Below are 17,659 nucleotides of genomic sequence, written 5' to 3'. Positions count from 1 at the left end.
TAAGTTGCATAAAGATAATTTGAAAAAATTTATAAATTCATAAATGTAATTTAAAATGTAGTGATGTTACTAAAATGTCCATTTGTATTAAAGTCATATTGTTATTAAAAAAAAAAAAAAAACCGTACTATCCATAAGGAGTTCCTGTTCCTTTCAGGTGTGCCTAATGTATTTCCAGGGACTAGTCTAGCAGCAGAAAGACACTTGTTCCAGACACATTAATTGCAAGAATATTCGCACAAAGACACAAAGGAGTCTGCTCAAAAGTGACCCACAGTAAGTGTCAGCAGTCTCCCTTTTGAAGTTATTTACTCACAAAGCAATTCTTCCCCTAACAAATAACACCACACAGTAATTAGCTATTTTAAAATAAAAAGCTGCAGGAGACTTCCCTTAGAGGGAAACAGAAGACCAATGGCAACATTTCCACAGCTGAAAACAAGTACATAAGACCCAGAAAGTGACTACACAAAAGGAATTCAGTTGGTCTGTGACCAGGCTCTGACAATACACCAGGTCTCCAGATCGCTTTTCTCATTACCCCACACTGCTGTCCTTGTAAGATTTGCTGTTACTCCAAATTAGACATGCCATGAAATCACAGAATCACAGAATATTGGAGACAGGCTGCTCAGTTCAAGCCCCTAACAACACAGCAAGCTAGAGACAGAACAAGGCTAGAACCCAGCGCTCCTGCCACAGGTTGGTACATTTGCCCCTATACCACAGTGCTCTTCTGGAACAGCATCAACCAGTCTGTCATCCATAAAACAGCATGAGGCTCCAAACCAGATTACATTACATCCCTTTACTTCCTGTGGTTCCCCCACGGCTGCAAAGTTCAGCTGGAAAAAGATCATAAAAAGGTCCTAACTTTTTACTCTACACTCAGTGACTGAATTCAGACTAGAAAAGGGAAGCGTTCTAGAGCCAAGAAACATTCTCCACCTTAATTTCAGAATGTTTCCTGACTCTAGACCACTTCCCTCTTTCTAGTCTGAAGACAGAGAAGGACGCCTTTTAGCTGTAGAAGTAAGCACGTAAAATATTTCTTTGTGTTTCTAACTATTCTTATAAATATCTCAGAATCAAAAGTTAATGTCTATTTACTTCATTCTAACAACATTAAAAAATATATATTGACTAAAGAATGACAAACCAATGCCAGCTGAGAGTATATGAGCATTAACTCTCCCTTAAATGCTCACCCCCATAAATACCTAGTACCAATTAGAATTATACCTTCCATTAAAACTAAACACATGCCCATACAATAACAACCTCTGTACAGTATAAATGCGCCACTGGTAATTAATCCTCAATAAATGCCCTCTGCATTAGTTACAACTGTTCCTCCGGCAGTTAATATTTAAAGTGGTATAAAATACCTAGTTCAAATTAAGCCTCACATTAGTTGTACAATGCTCTTTTATAAAAAATTAAAATTCTGAAAATAGAAAAATCAAAGGAAATATTCACCAAGTATCCCATGTGGACAAAAGTTTGACCCTTTGTCACTAATTCCAATACAGTGATGTCCAGAGCTCACTATTAGACAACCAATTACACAATTACACAAAATACAAGATGAATGGTGAAAGGCATATCCTGAAGCAGCCTAGAGACACCTGTATTAGCCACGGTTCCCAATACTACTAGTAAGTATTTGGAAATTTTAACTTTTTATAATTAACAAAATCAGATTTTGTACCTTTCAGGTTAAAAAGGAAACTCATTATAGAAGCCTTAGTCAAATGGAGGAATAACCAGCCATAAAAATATATTTTTTGTGTTTTTGTTTTTTTTTTTTTTGGCTATATTGGCTTTTCTTAAAATAATAGACGTATATGTTCTTGCTTACCCCAGCATACGTTCTCCCATGTTTGGGTTAAAGCACCTTGATTGTTGGGAAAATAATCCTTCCTGCTCATAGGCTATGTGACTTGAATGGACGTGAGCTAAATGTACCCAAGCTTCAGGGATAGAAACATCACTCAGGCTTGGTCAAGCAGCTCACTGCATCTCCCTAGACACTGGGATTGGCTGAAGAATGGGCATGAAATCTAAATTGGGGAAAAGTGCACAAAGTAAATAACAGATATGTTGTGTTTTATTATCAGTCCCTAAAGCAAGAGAAAAGAAAGTAGAATAGTTTGCATTTTTCATTGCAATAAGAGAAAAAGAACATAAAAAGTATGGGACCATGTCCAAACTTCCTGAAAATAAATGAAATGGAGTATTAATTTACTCTATTTCAACTCCTAATTTCAACAAATTTATTCCAAATTTTTGGCACATCATAGCATTCAGTAAGTGACAATATTTAGATTTTACATCTCTACCCCTGCAATACCAATTTCTCTTTCAATCTATATTTCCTATAAAGAAAAGTCTCAAGTGTCAACACAAACACTGAAAAACTGGCAAATGTGAATTTGATTTCTAAAACTAGTTCTAAAAGCACTTCCAGTGTCTCGAATTTGTTGGTATTCTTATCTATACTAAAGCAAATACTAGACTAGTTGCCATAAAGTCGATTATGACTCACGGGAACCCCATGTACGTCAAAGTAGAACTGTGCTGCATACAGTTTTCAATGGCTGATTTTTTGCCAGGTCTTTCTTCTGAGGCAATTCTAGGTGAACTTGAACTTCCAACCTTTCAGTTTGCAGCTGAGTACATTAACCATTTGCACTACTTAAGTGGACAGTGACACACAAATTATTTTCCATGCAAAGATATGGCAGAAATTATTTTTCCTTAGATTTGGAGAAAGGAAAAAAATGGAATAGTTGAGAATAAAGTGCTCTAATCAGAAGAGAGTTACCATACCTCTGGTAAAAATACAACCAATTTTTGGAGAATTAATAAAAAATACCAATATGAAAACGAATATATACAATGTGTTCACATACGTACATCCACACACAACCAAATGCCCAAACTTCAAAGTGCTGAGCTCTCTGACTACTCAGATTCCAGACAAAGAGTGCCTGCTATAATTTAAAAGCAACAACACAAGTACTGTTTCTTAGTTTAGAGTCAAGATGAACACAAAGAAATGAGTATCATTTAAATGTAAATTCAGACCTAAGATTAATTTCCAAACACTGGCCATATCAACAAGGCTTTTACAGTGTTCTAGAAATGTCAAAGCCTGCTTTGACAATACAACTAAAACTGAACTTCAATTATTCTACTTTGGGAAGAGTAACAATTCATCTTGGACTCTAACTCAGTCATGTGGTTCATAGGCTTCAATGAATTGAGTCAGCATCAAGACTTTCACATAATATATTTGGGGGACTTCTCAAGTATTCAAGAAATATGACATTATATTGGTTGTCCCATGGGAGAGTGTACTCATAAAATATAGTCTGCTGAAAATCAAGTTCACTCTTCTATGGTAAAATCTGCAACACAGTTCAACATAGTTGTTAACAAAATATTTTACTTAGCTAATTAGTTCCCTTTATCCCATACCTCACTCTCAACACCCTACCTACCTCCAAAGCAACCACTTCAATGCGCTTACTATTTTGTATTTTACATAGAACTAAGAATGGTTCGGAATTCTGGTGGCACTGTGGTTAGGCATTCGGCTGCTAACCAAAAGGTCAGCAGTTCGAATCCACCAGCCACTCCTTGGAAATCCTATGCGGCAGTTCAACTCTGTCCTATAGGGTCTCTATGAGTCAGAATCAACTCAACAGCAAAGGCTTTGTTAAGATTTTTTTAAAGAATGGTACAGGAGCCCTAGTGGTACAATGGTTAAGAGCTCAGCCGCTAACCGAAAGATGGGTGGTTCAAACCCACCAGTGGCTCCGCAAGAGAAAATAATCAGCTATCTGTTCCAGTAAAGATTTTAGCCTAGGAAACCCTATGGGGCAGTTCCACTGTCCTTATAGGGTCCCTAATGAGTCAGAATTGACTCGCCGGCACACAACAATAACAAGAATGGTACATCAGATAACAGAGGCAGAGGACACGACAGATGGCATTAGAAGGGAAACTCTAGGTTTCCTAAAGTTCCAGCACGAGAACTCAAATAATACTTATTCTTTATTTTCTGAGCTATGTCACCCTTGTAGAGCAAAATCGAACTGAAGATTCGAACTCTCTGCCCTCCTTACCTTGAACCTGGGAAAGGGCCACCTAAATTCTCAGCAAAGAAGGATGGTGGGCAGGAAGAGAGAAAGAGTTGATAAGGCTAACAAACCTGAAAACACCGAACATACCATATAATGTCCTTCAGAGACTACAAAGCAGCACACTACCTAAATTTCATCATGTCAGGTATGGAAGGAAGCAGGTACAGCTTCTTGATTGTTCCCATGAACATTCAACTACTCAACGAAGAGTCACAACAAACACACTGAATTTTTGTCTTGTGTGAACATCTACTTTTAAAACTAGAACAAGAAGGAAGTGCTATAGAATCGGCCCCAAACAAAAACAAAGTTGAGGTTTTGTATCCTCAAATTTTCTTCACAAATCTTCTCTCTTCCCCCAGAGGTCTTTCACCTTGTCTTAGTCATCTAGTGCTGCTGTAACAGAAATACCACAAGTGGATTGCTTTAACAAACAGAAGTTTATTCTCTCACAGTCTAGGAAGCTAAAGTCCAAATTCAAGACATCAGCTCCAGGGGAAGGCTTTCTCTCTCTGTCGGGCCTGGAGGAAGGTCTTTGTCATCAATCTTCTCCTGGTCTAGAAGCTTCTCCACACAAGAACCTGGGTCCAAAGGATGCGCTCTGCTCCCAGCATTGCTGTCTTGGTTCACGAGGTCCTCAGGTCTCTCTGCTCACTTCTCTCTTTTATACCTCAAAAAAGACTGGCTCAAGACAGACTCCAATCTTGCAGATTGAGTCCTGCCTCATTAACATAACTGCTGCTAATCCCATCTCATCAACATCATAGAGACAGGATTTACAACACATAGGAAAATCACATCACATGATAGAAATGGTGGACAATCACACAATTGGGGATCACAGCCTAGCCTAACTGATACACATATTTTGGGGGAACACAATTCAATCCATGACACACCCCAACACAGGTTATCAGTGTGTTAACTATCTCCCCACTGTCCCCCACATTAAAACCTGATCTTAAATGAATGACTGAGGTGTTACAATATTAACTGTCTGGGAGTAAAATTTACATGCTAACAGATATTAGGTCTAAGTAATAAATCTCCAAATGTGGAGCGACTCGAGTACATACATGAGAGCACACTCACAGATTTCTAAGTAATCATGATCATTGTACCTTTCTCAGTTTCTATCACTGAAAGATAATACCTATAGCCTAAACTTAGTAGTAGTAATCGGAATGAATACATAGAAGTACAAAAGTAGAGGAAAGGGGATGCCTATCTTAATTGAAAAGCTGTAAAATGACTCATTGCAATACGAGTCAGCAGTGTGAAGTACTTGCAGAGAATCGCCATCAGTAGAAATGTACTATCCAGCAAGAAGGGATGACAGCTCTGCTCTACCTGGTGCTGTCTGTTTACATTAGGCAAGGACAGTAAGAACTCAAAGTGCCTCTAGACCAGATCATTGAGGAGACTATGGAGAGGAGCTAAGCAACCCTGCCAGGGGCAGAATGATAAAAAGAAATGAAAAATGTCACTCTGGAATAGAAGTGCTGTTCTCACATTCTTTCAGGGTCTCATAAGGATCATATGTAAGCATGAGGCATAAATCTGTGTGGTGGTTTCAGAGTGTAAAACTGGAATCAATAAGCAGATGTTTGTTTCTAGGAGGCAGTTTGGGAGGTTCAGCATGAGGAAACGCTTTCTAAGCATCAGAGCTATCCAAAAATGAAGTGAGTTCCTGGATGACATGCTAAAGCAGAACATTAAGCATTGGATGAGATGCTAAAGCAGAACATTAAGGAGTTATTATATAAGGATTCATGCAGGTCACTAAAGGCTGATCTCTAAGCCTTGCAGCTGGGATCCTAACATTTCAGGATTCTCTAGCTTTCTGAAAACAAAGCAAATGGGAGCTGAAAGCCATGAAGCCTGGAATCCATGATGCCTGGAATCCATGATGCCCGGCAACCATAGCTTTATGCCCTTCTTGCCACTGTCAAACGTGCTAGCAGGATAATGTATCAAAGGAAAGTTTAGGTTAATTGCATTTTAAATAATAATGTTAAACTAGCCAAAGTGGTTAAAGATTTGGGAACTAATCATATACTAGTTTCTGATCAAAAGCTAGTATAGATCTTTTCACATACATAACCAAAAGATTTAATATTAATACCATTTGATTATTACATATCAAACTTATGCTCATATTACTGTACTGGATTAAGATAACAAAGTCAGAATAAATATTATATCTATTTTCAGAGAACTGTTCTTTGGAATCCAAAGTGGTTAATGGACACTCAAAAACTACTGAAAATAATCAGAGAAAGTTATAACAATTTTTTTATATTTTATGTGTTAAGAAAACAGAGCCATCAATAGCTAGTTATATGTATCAACTGCACAAATAACAAATTATCAAATAATTAAATCATTCAACTACAAGGCTTCCATAGGTACCTGAGTTTTTTGTTTGTTTTTTTAAAATCAGCATTTTACAATCCCAAAAGAATAGGCTACTAATTGTGAAAGAGCAAAGGATTTGTCAGATACTTGCATTTGACTAGGGATTTTATTTTCTAATTTACATCATATAGACTTAGGTCCACATTTTTATTTCATTATCTTATGAAATTTGTCTTTCAGCATATTTTTAGCTGAACTTGCAGGGCGGAGAATGTACCCTGGAAATGAAGATCATGAGGTTAATATCTAAGTAGGATTAACATACCTTCTAAGTGACTTCCTGAGGGATTCTGCCACTTCTGCCTTGCCAGAGGATGTTCCCTTTCAGTTAAATTCCACCGTATAGATAACTACTTCGATATCAGCAAGAAATATTTTATCAAAGGTGGCACTCTTTGTAACTATACCTTTTTATTTTATGATCTTTTCTCTGAAGGTTATCCCAAATATCTCACACAAAAAAACAAAGCCCCCACAACTTACTTTAAAAATCGTTATTTTCTCAATAAAAATGAACTTCAAATAAATTACAGGTAAACACACCTAGACACGTCCAAAACCTGAAAAGCACTAATGATCAAGTGGAAACAAGCATTTCCAAGATTCTACTGAAGGTTCCAGCCAAAATCTGGATTTGGAAAATGTTAGCCAACTCTCAATTGCCAGTGCTAAGTTAAGGCAAGTGGATTAAGTATTTTGAAAACTGTTTTCAACTGACTTTGGAATGTCTTCTCCTTCCATGAATGAGTTTTCTTAAAATGCTGTAATATATGCAAAAATATTTTGAAAAGTTTAAAATATATAAAAAATTTAGGGTAACTATTATCTATGTTTCCTATAATTAAAACTAAAATAAGTTTACATTTTTTTTATTGTTGTACTTCAAGTGGAAGTTTACCATTCAAGTCAGTCTCTCATACAGAACTTTATATATACATTGCTATGTGACCCTAATTGCTCTCCCTGTACTGTGACAGCACACTCCTCCTTTCCACCTCTGATTTCCCGTGTCCATTCAACTAGCTACTGACCCTCTCTGCCTTCTCATCTCACCTCCAGACAGGAGCTGCCCATTTAGTCTCATGTATCTACTTCAGCTAACAAGCACACTCTTCACGAGTATCATTTTAAGTCCCATAGTCCAGTCTAATCTTTGTCTATAAGAGTAGGCCTCGGGAATTGTTTTAGTTCTGGGTTGACAGAGAGTCGGAGGGCCAGGCATTCTAGGGTTCCTCCAGTCTCAGTCAGACAAATAAGTCTGGACTTTTCACTAGAATTTGAGTTCTGCACCCCACTTTTCTCCTGCTCCATCAGGGACTCTCTGTTGTGTTCCCTGTCAGGGCAGTCATTTGTGGTAGCCAGGCACCATCTGGTTCTTCTGGTCACAGGCTGATACAGTCTCTGGTTTATGTGGCCCTTTCTGTCTCTTTGGCGAATACTTTCCTTGGGTCTTTAGTGTTCTTCAGTCTCCTTTACTCCACGAGGGTTGGCACCAATTGATGGCCGCTGGCTAACTTTTAAGACCCCAGACATCACTCACCAAAGTAGGATGCAGAACATTTTCTTAATAAACTTTGTTATGCCAACTGACCTAGATGTCCCGTGAAAGCATGGTCCCCAGACTCCCACCCCTGCTACTCTGTCCCTCGAAGTGTTTGGTTGTATTCAGGAAACTTCTTAGCTTTGGTTTAATCCAGTTGTGCTGACTTCCCCTATAGTGTGTGCTGTCCTTCCCCTCACCCAAGACAACTCTTATCTACTCTCTCCCTACCCTAGTTAACCATCAAAGAATGCTTTCTTCTGTGTTTAAACATTGTCTTGAGTTCTTATAATAGTGGTCTTATCAATATTTGAACTTTTGTGACCGACTTATTTCACTCAGCGTAATGGCTTCCAGATTCCTCCATATTATGTTTCACAGCTTCATCATTGTTCTTTATCACTGCATAGTATTTCATTGTGTGAATATACCATAATTTATTTATAATTTCTCTGCTGATGGGCACCTAGGTTGTTTCCATCTTTTTGCTATCGTGAACAGAGCTGCAATAAACATGGGTGTGCATACATCTATTCGTGTTTTTCTTTTGTCAGTTTGGCCAATGGTATATCGATTTTGTTGATCTTTTCAAAGAACCAGCTTTTGGTCTTGTTAACTCTTTCAATTGTTTTTCTATTCTCTATTTCATTTAATTCTGCTCTAATTCTTGTTATTTCCTTTCTTCTGGTGCCTGAGAGCTTCTTTTGCTGCCCTCTTTCTACTTGTTCCAGTTATAAGCTTACTGTTTTGATTTGGGCCATTTCTTCTTTTTGAATGTGTGCATTTATTGCTGTAAGCTGACCTCTGAGCACTGCTTTTGCTGTGTCCTAAAGGTTCTGGTAGATGTGTTTTCTTCTATGAATTTCTCTATCCCATCCTTAATTTCTTCTATAACCTAGTAGTTTTTGAGCAAAGTGTTGTTCAGTTTCCGTATGTTTGATTTTTTTTTCTTGCTTTTTCTGTTATTGATTTCTATTTTTATGGCTTTATGGCCAGAAAAGATGCTTTGTAATATTTCGATGCTTTGAATTCTGTTAAGGCTTGCTTTATGGCCTAATATGTGGTCTATTCTGGAGAACATTCCATGTGTGTTGGAAAAGAAAGTATACTTGGCTGCTGTTGGGTGGAGTGTTTGGTGTATGCCTATGAAATCAAGTTGGCTGATTGTAGCATTTAGACCTTCCATGTCTTTACTGAGCTTCTTTCTGGATGTTCTGTCCTCCACCAAAAGTGGTGTGTTGAAGTCTCCTACTACTATTGTGGAGCTGTCTATCTCTCTTTTCAGTGCTGTTAGAGTTTGTTTTATGTATTTTGGAGCCCTGTCGTTGACTGCGGAAATATTTATTATCATTATGTCCTCCTGATGTACTAATCCTTTAATCATTATACAGTGTCCTTCCTTATTCTTTGCGGCCGATTTTACTTTAAAGGCTATTTTGTCAGAAATTAATATTACCACTCCTGCTCTTGTTTGAGTGTTGTTTGCTTGATGTATTTTTTTTACATCCTTTGAGTTTTAGTTTGTGTCTTTACATCTAAGGTGGGTCTCTTGTATGCAGCATATAGACCGATCGTGTTTTTTTATCCAATCTGCCACTTTCTGTCTCTTTATTGGTGCATTTAGTTCATTTACATTCAGCGTAATTATTGATAGCTATGAGTTTAGTGCTGTCGTTTTGATGTCTTTTTTTGAGTGTTGTTCAGTTTCTTTGTTCCACTTAATTTTCTGTGCTGAGTTGTTTTTCTTTATGTATTTTCTTTTCATCCTTTTCATTGTGGTTGATTTTGTATTTGCTGAGTCTTCATATTTTTCTTGTTTTTTATTTTGATGTGTAGGATTGTTAGTTTCCTTTGTGGTTACCTTAATTTTTACCCCTATTTTCCTAAGGTTAAACCAGTCTTCTATTTCTTTATACTGCCTTGACTTCTTCTCCATATGAAAAATCTATGTCTACATTTTTTTAGTCCCTTTTTTTTAATGTTGTCATCTTTTATATACTGACATCTCTATTTCGCTATTTTCAGTGTTTTTGCTTTTATTTGTGACTTCCCTATCTGGGTTGATATCTGGTTGCTCTGTCCTGTGTTCTAGTCTTGGGTTGTTATCTGATGTTATTGATTTTCTAACTGGAGGACTCCCTTTAGTGTCTTCTAATTTTGGTTTGGTTTTTTCAAATTCCTTAAACTTCTGTTTATCTGGAAGTGCCCTAATTTGGCCATCATATTTGACAGACAGTTTTGCTGAATATATAATTCTTGGCTGGCAATTTTTTCCATTCAAGGTTTTATATTTGTTATCCCATTGCCTTCTTGCCTGCATGGTTTCTGCTGAGTAGTCCCAACTTAATCTTATCAAGTCTCCTTTGTAGATGACTTTTCATTTATCCCTCCAAAAAATACTAAACTCGTTGCCATCAAGTCAATTCCGACTCATAACAACCCTATAGGACAAAGGAGAATTGCCCCATAGAGTTTCCAAGGAGTGCCAGGCAGATTTGAACTGCTGACCTTTTGGTTAGCAGCCGTAGCTCCTAACAACTACATCAGCAGGGTTTCCTCGTTTATCCCTAGCTGCTCTTAAAATTCTCTATCTTTGGTTTTGGCAATTTTGATTATAATATGTCTTGGTGACTTTCTTTTGGGATCTACCATATGTGGGGTTAGATGAGCATCTTGGGTAGATATCTTGTCATCTTTCACAATATCAGGAAAGTTTTCTACCCACAAATCTTCAACAATTCTCTTTGTATTTTCTGTTATCCTCCCCGTTCTGGAACTCCAATCACTCATAGGTTATTTCTCTTGATAGAGTCCCAGATAATTCTTAAGAGTTTCTTAAGAAACTCTTAAATTCTTTTTAAGAATTTTAAATTCTTTTATCTGATTTTCCCGCAAATAACTTGGGTGTCAAGTGCTTTATTTTTGATCTCACTAATTCTGACTTCCATTGCCTCAATTCTGCTCCTATGACTTTCTATTGACTTGTCTAAGTCTGAAATTTTATTGTTAATCTTCTGGATTTCTGATTGCTGTCTCTCTATGGATTCTTGCAGCTTGTTAAATTTCTCATTATGCTCTTCTCTAATCTTCTTAAGTTCCTCTGCTGCTTTGTCTGTGTGTTCCTTGGCTTGGTCTGCATTTTGCTTGATCTCCTCCCTGATCTCTCGAAGAGTTCTGTATCTTAATGTTTTGTATTCTGCCTCCGGTAATTCCAAGAAATTCTCTTCCTCTGGAAAATTTCCTGATTCTCTATTTTGGGAGCTTGCTGAAGCCATCGTGGTCTGCCTCTTTATGTGATTTGATATTGACTGTTGTGTCTGTGCCATCAATAAGTTACTATATTTATTTTATGTTTGCTTACTTTGTCCTGGCTTCTTGTTTTGATATGCCCGAATAGGCTGCTCGTGTGAGCTAGTTTGATTATTGGCACCTTTGAAGCTTTAACGTCCTGTCACCAAGTGTTCAGATCTGTTACTAGGTATGTGAGCCCAGGAGTCTGTTTACTTTTCTTGTATGGATTTAGCTCAGGTGTCCAGGTAGTCGGTCACCAAGTGTGTGGTGCAGGCTCTCACCTACAGTCCTAGACTGGCATGGGAGATTGGTGCAGGCACAGGCATCTGGCTGCAGTACGGGTCACATGCTGCCCGTGAGTGTCTGGGAGGAAAGAGACTCCTGTTGTTCTCTAGATACTGTAGGTGGGTGGGTTTTGCAGCCAGACTATGAGCACCCAATGCTGTTGGCTGTAAGGACTGGAGGGCACCACTTATTCTTAGACTCCTGTTGTGGGTGGCTAGGTCCTCAGGCCCCTGATGTGGGTAGGTGAAGACCCTGCTTAATGGGCAGAGCGGTGTCAAATGTCACGAACCTACCGATTCACAGCTGAAACGGTTGAAGTTAGACTTCAGGTATATACCCTGATGTATTGTGGTAATAAGGGCCTACGCTGTTGAAGTGGGCCCACACAAGTCTATGCAGGAGAGAAAGGCACTCAAAGTCCATGGACCCATTATGCCTGTGCCTAGGCAAAGGTGCTGTGCCTACCCTGACTTCCTGGCTTAGGGGAGCCAGTAGATTATTTTTTCCCGTTTGTTAATTTGTTCCCTCTCCAAGGCCGGGAGAATGGCTCAGGGAGCATGACAGGTCCTACTTCCAGCCCAGGGCACTTGGCAATCACTAAAGCTGTCCCAGACCCAGTGCAGAGCAGGGAGTAGGGAGGTAAATGGGAGAGAGGTTTTTCCCAAAGGTGGGTGTTTTTTATTCCATGTGGTATGCCAGAGGCAAGTACTTATCTTTTGCCAATGGAGTGCTGCTTCTCACTACTTCTGAAGGCCCGAGTCAATTCTCTGCTGCTGGGTCTCTCCTGATGTGGAAAATGCCTCCCAAGCCCCACCGCTTGCCTCAGCGTGCACACGAGCCGATCCGGCCTGAAGGGCTCCAGCTCCCTCCGGGTCAAGTCTGGCAACTCCTCGCTGCTTCCAAATAGTCTCTCCCTCCCCGACACTCAGTCCGATTCCTCAACTTGCCTTTGATGTTCAGGGCTCCTAGACTGTCACATATAATCAATTCACTTGTTTTTTCAGTTCTTTCTTGTAAGAGGGACCACCAGAAGCATCTGACTACTCTACCATCTTGGCCCCATCTCCCAGTTTACATTTCTTAAGTACAGGTCAGAAAAGTAGCAACTGGAGAGTCTTTGGTAGCTAAGGAAAACTGAACTGGGATTGAAACATCACCAGTCTGCTACAGATAATCCACAAACAGTAAAAAGAAATTCATGTACCAGTAATATTTATATGTAAGAGTCCCCCATTAAAAGACAATGTCTTTAAAAACAAAGCAAAATCTCAAATCTGCCTGAAGTTACTAGTTTTGTTTTGTGTTTTCTTTTTAGTTTTTCTATTTTAGCTAATTACAAGCAAAGAGAATGGTTTTAGCCCAAACATACAAGAATAAAATGTATACTATGTATCAAAATCTTCTAGATGCTCTAAACCAAGAGACTCATTTGAAACTTTGATATTTTTTCTCCTCCTAACACTTTACTTTCTCCCATCACACAGAAATTCTATGGTGGTTTTCTTCCCTCTTCTTATAAAAACATCTTCACTATTTTCATCCAAGTGGTTTACTGTTACCACTGCCTGGGGCGCTCTGAGGTAGATATGATTAGGCAACAGTGCGATGTGCTGACTGAAAGGGGTGATGAGCCCAAACTGAGCCCAAGGGCTTAGGGGCCTGCGCAGAGTGACAAGGTGCTATTACCCTACCATGACGGAAAAGTTGAGTATCCTGGTGGGTAGGGGTGAGGAGGTAGCTGAACAGTCTTTTCAGTTTAGTTGGCAGAGATCCAGTTTGAGGTCTCTTTTACATGGAGTGTTCCATGGAATGAAACAGAAAAGGCTTGAGCAGACAGCACGATTTGTGAGTCATCCAAACACACACAGTTAAACCTAGGATTGAGAGATGTCACCCAGGGTCCTCACCTAAAGAGAATGGCGAGTATAGGCGCCTGTCATGGATTCAATTGTGTCCCACAAAAATATCTGTCAACTTGGCTAGGTCATGATTCTCAATATTGTACGATTGTCTACCATTTTATCATCTGATGTGATTTCCCTATGTGTTGTAAACGCTATCACTGTGATGTAATAAGATGGATTAGCGGCAGTTATACTGATGAGGTTTACAAGATTATGGACAGTGTCTTAAGCCAATCTCTTCTGAGATACAAAAGAGAGAAGCGAGCAGAGAGGCATGGGGACCTCATTCCACCAAGAAAGCGTGCCGGCAGCAGAGCATGTTCTATGGAACTGAGGTTCCTGCGCTGAGATGCTCCCAGACCAAGGGAAGATTGATGACACAGACTTTCCTCCAGAGCCGACAGAGAAAGCATTTTCCTGGGGCTGACACTCTGAATTTGGACTTGTAGCCTACTGGACTGTGAGAGAATAAACTTCTCTTTGCTAAAGCCATTCACTTGTGGTATTTCTGTTATAGCAGCACTAGGTGACCAAGACAGAATTTGGTACTGGGAGTGGGGTACTATAACAGATACCTAAAACGTGGAAACGGTTTTTGAAACTGTGAACGGATAGAGGAGTGCAGAGGCATAGGACCAGCAGCAGCACAGAAGCGGCAGCGGCAGAGAACCAGCAGCAGCAGAACCAGGAGACCAGTGCCAGACAGCACTGGAGCCAACCTACAGAGTGAGAGAGCTGAGTGCCTGTGCACAGGAGGCTTCCTGGTAGAGTGGGGTGCCTCCGGGCACTTACTGGTGGAGCTAGGCTTGCCAACCCACAAAGCAAGAGAGCTGAGTGCCTGCGTGCAGGAAGCTTCCTGGCAGAGTGGGGTGTCTCCGAGCACTTATTGGTGGAGCTACAGAGCTTTGGAATGCTTGCCCCAGCAGGGCAGATGTGGGTGTGAGGCCAGAGGGCTGAGAGGCCACAGGAAGCAGCAGCTGAAGAGACAAGGAACACAAGAAGCCAAGCTGCCTCAATCTCAAAAGGTATGGCCAGGACTTCTGGGGTTTCAAAGGGTGGAGCCACGGCCTTTGTTGTTTCTAAGGGTGGAGTCACCACTCAAAAGGACTAGGAGAATGAGGCCACCTAAGCCAAGGGAGCAGACTTGCTGTCCCAGTGGGACTAGAAGATGGAGCTGAAGCCCAGGGCCGAGAGGCCTCCACTCAGAATCTGGACAGTGTGGCCAATATCTAGAGTCTGGAGGGCAGGGCCATCGTGTAAATTGTCTCTGAGGACAGAGGATTACTTTCAGAGCCTTGAGGGCTAATTTAATGTATTGTGCTGACTTGCTTGGTGCCTGTTATCCCTTCTTTTCCTCCAGCTTCTCCCATTTGTAATCGAAATGTCTAACTTGTGCCTGTTCCATCATTGTATCTTTGGAAGCAGATAACTTGTAGTCTAGATTTCACAAATGAAGAGAAATTTTTGGATTTTAGACTTGGAGTTAAGACTTTTGCTATGATATGATGGGATGAGTATGTTTTGCATGTTGCAAGGACATGAATTTTGGGGGCCAAAGGGTGGAATGTCATGGATTGAATTGTTTTCCACAAAAATATCTGTCAACTTGGCTATGTCATGATTCTCAATATTGTATGATTGTCTACTGTTTTATCATCTGATGTAATTTCCCTAAGTGTTGTAAATGCTAGCACTGTGATGTAATAAGATGGATTAGCGGCAGTTAAGTCTACAAGATTAAACAGTATGTTAAGAGATATAAAAGAGAGAAGCGATCAGAGAGACATAGGGACCTCGTACCACCAAGAAAGCAGTGCTGGGAGCAGAGTGTGTCCTCTGGACCTGAGATTCCTGTGCTGAGGTGCTCCCAGACCAAGGGAAGATTGATGACACAGACCTTCCTCCAGAGCCGACGGAGAAAGCGTTCCCCTGGAGCTAACACCCTGAATTTGGACTTGCAGCCTACTGGACTGTGAGAGAACAGACTTCTCTTTGTTAAAGCCATCCACTTGTGGTATTTCTGTTATAGCAGTAGTAGGTGACCAAGACAGGGCTCAAGGACTGAAATCTGGGGAACTCTTACAGCCTGCCTTCTGACAGTTTCTTCATAATGGTGAGAAGAGTTAGGCAACAAACATGACAGACTATCACCCTTGCCCATGACTGTCTTGTTGATTATTTCTAAGAGTTGGTGTGACCTGTTATCAAGGCATGCTGATTCGGAAGTTCCCTCTAGCTGCAGGACACATGACTATAGCATATATTGTTCCTCCACGGCTTTTTCCATAGGTTTATAATCCCACACATCAATCACAAAATAGAGGACAACCACACAATACGGGAAATCATGGCCTAACCACGTTGACACATATTTTGGGGGGACACAATTCAATCCATGACATTCCACCCTTTGGCTCCCAAAAATTCATGTCCTTGCCACATGTAAAACACATTTACCCCATCATATCATAGCAAAAGTCTTAAATCAACTCCAAGTCCAAAATCCAAAAATTCTTCCCCATCTGTGAAAGCTAGAATACACGTTATCTGCTTCCAAAGTATAATGGTGCAAGGTAGACATTTTCATTATAAACGGGAGAAACGGGAGGGATAGAAGGCATAACAGGCACCAAGCAAGTTAGCAAAACACACCACATTAGCCTTCAAGGCTTTGAAAATAATCCTCTGTTCTCTGAGACCAGTCACACACTAGCCCTGCCCTCCAGACTCTAGGTATTGGCCACGCTCTCTGGGTTCTAAGTGGAAGCCCCTCAGCCCTGGGCTTCAGCTCCGCCTTCCAGGACCACTGGGACGGCAACTCTACTCCCTCGCCTTTAGGCGCCCCATTCTCCTAGTCCATGTGAGTAGCAACTCCACCCTCAGAAACTCCAAAGGCCGTGGCTCCACCTTTTGAAACCCCAGAGGTCATGGCCATACCCTTTGAGAGTGAGGCAGCTCGGCTTCTTGTGTTCCTTGTCTCTTCAGCTTCTGCTTTCTGGTTCCTTGGCCTCTCTGGCCTCACTGTCCACATCTGTCCTGCTGTGGCAAGTGTTCCAAAGGTCCTTAGCTCCATTCATAAGAGCCTGGAGGCACCCCATTCCACCAGTAAACTCTGGCCAAAAGGCACTCAGTTCTCTTGTTCCGTGGGTCAGCAAGCCTAGCTCCACCGATGGGTGCCTGGAGGCACCCCACTCTGCTAGGAAGCCTCCTGCACAAAGGCACTCAGCTCTCTCGCTCCATGGGTTGGCTCCAGCACTATCTCCCCCTGGTCTCCTAGTTCTGCCCCTGCCAGTTCTCTGCCACTGCCAGTTCTCTGCCTCTTCTCACCATCTGTGCTGTCTCTACTGCAGCAGCTCTCCTCACTTCCTTCTGAGTCCTCTATCCATTCAGTTTCAAAACTGCTTTCATATTTTAGGTATCCGTTAGAGCAGCACACCACTCCGGGTACCAAATTCTGTCTTGGTTATCTAGTGTTGCTGTAACAGAAATACCACAAGTGGATGGCTTCAACAGTTTATTCTCTCACAGTCTAGCAGGCTAGAAGTTCAAATTCAGGGTGTCAGCTCCAGGGGAAGGCTTTCTCTCTCTCTCAGCCCTGGAGGAAGGTCCTTCTCATCAATCTTCCCCTGGACTAGAAGCTTCTCAGCACAGGAACCCTGTGTCCAAAGGACGCACTCTGCTCCTGGCGTTGTTTTCTCGGTGGTATGAGGTTCCCCAACTCTCTGCTCGCTTCCCTTTCCTTTTATCTCCTGTAAGATAAAAGGTGATGTAGGCCACACCCCAAGGAAACTCCCTTTACATTGGATCAGGGATGTAACCTGAGTAAGGGTGTTACATCCCACCTTAATCCTCTTTAATATAACCTAATCTTGCCTCATTAATGACAGGCAGAGATTAGGATTTACAACACATAGGAAAATTGCATCAATCACAAAATGGAGGACAATCACACAATACTGGGAATCATGGCCTACTCAAGTTCACACATATTTTGGGGGGACATAATTCAATCCATGGCATTCTACCCTTTGGCCCCCAAAAACTCATGTCCTTGTCACATGCAAAACATA

The 17,659-nt window shown here is 40.8% G+C and overlaps 1 protein-coding gene across 10 annotated transcripts in view; it reads right to left on the bottom strand.

Moving 5' to 3' along the window:
* Positions 1 to 17,659, bottom strand: part of BBX (BBX high mobility group box domain containing) — a 348,585-nt gene that overhangs the window by 212,343 nt on the left and 118,583 nt on the right. The gene's annotated exons all lie outside the window — the stretch shown is intronic.

Source organism: Trichechus manatus, unplaced genomic scaffold (assembly GCF_000243295.1).
Source record: "Trichechus manatus latirostris isolate Lorelei unplaced genomic scaffold, TriManLat1.0 scaffold00055, whole genome shotgun sequence".
NCBI lineage: Eukaryota > Metazoa > Chordata > Mammalia > Sirenia > Trichechidae > Trichechus > Trichechus manatus.
The sequence above is the reverse complement of the archived record's forward strand: the minus strand, read 5'-3'. Positions and strand labels throughout refer to the sequence as shown.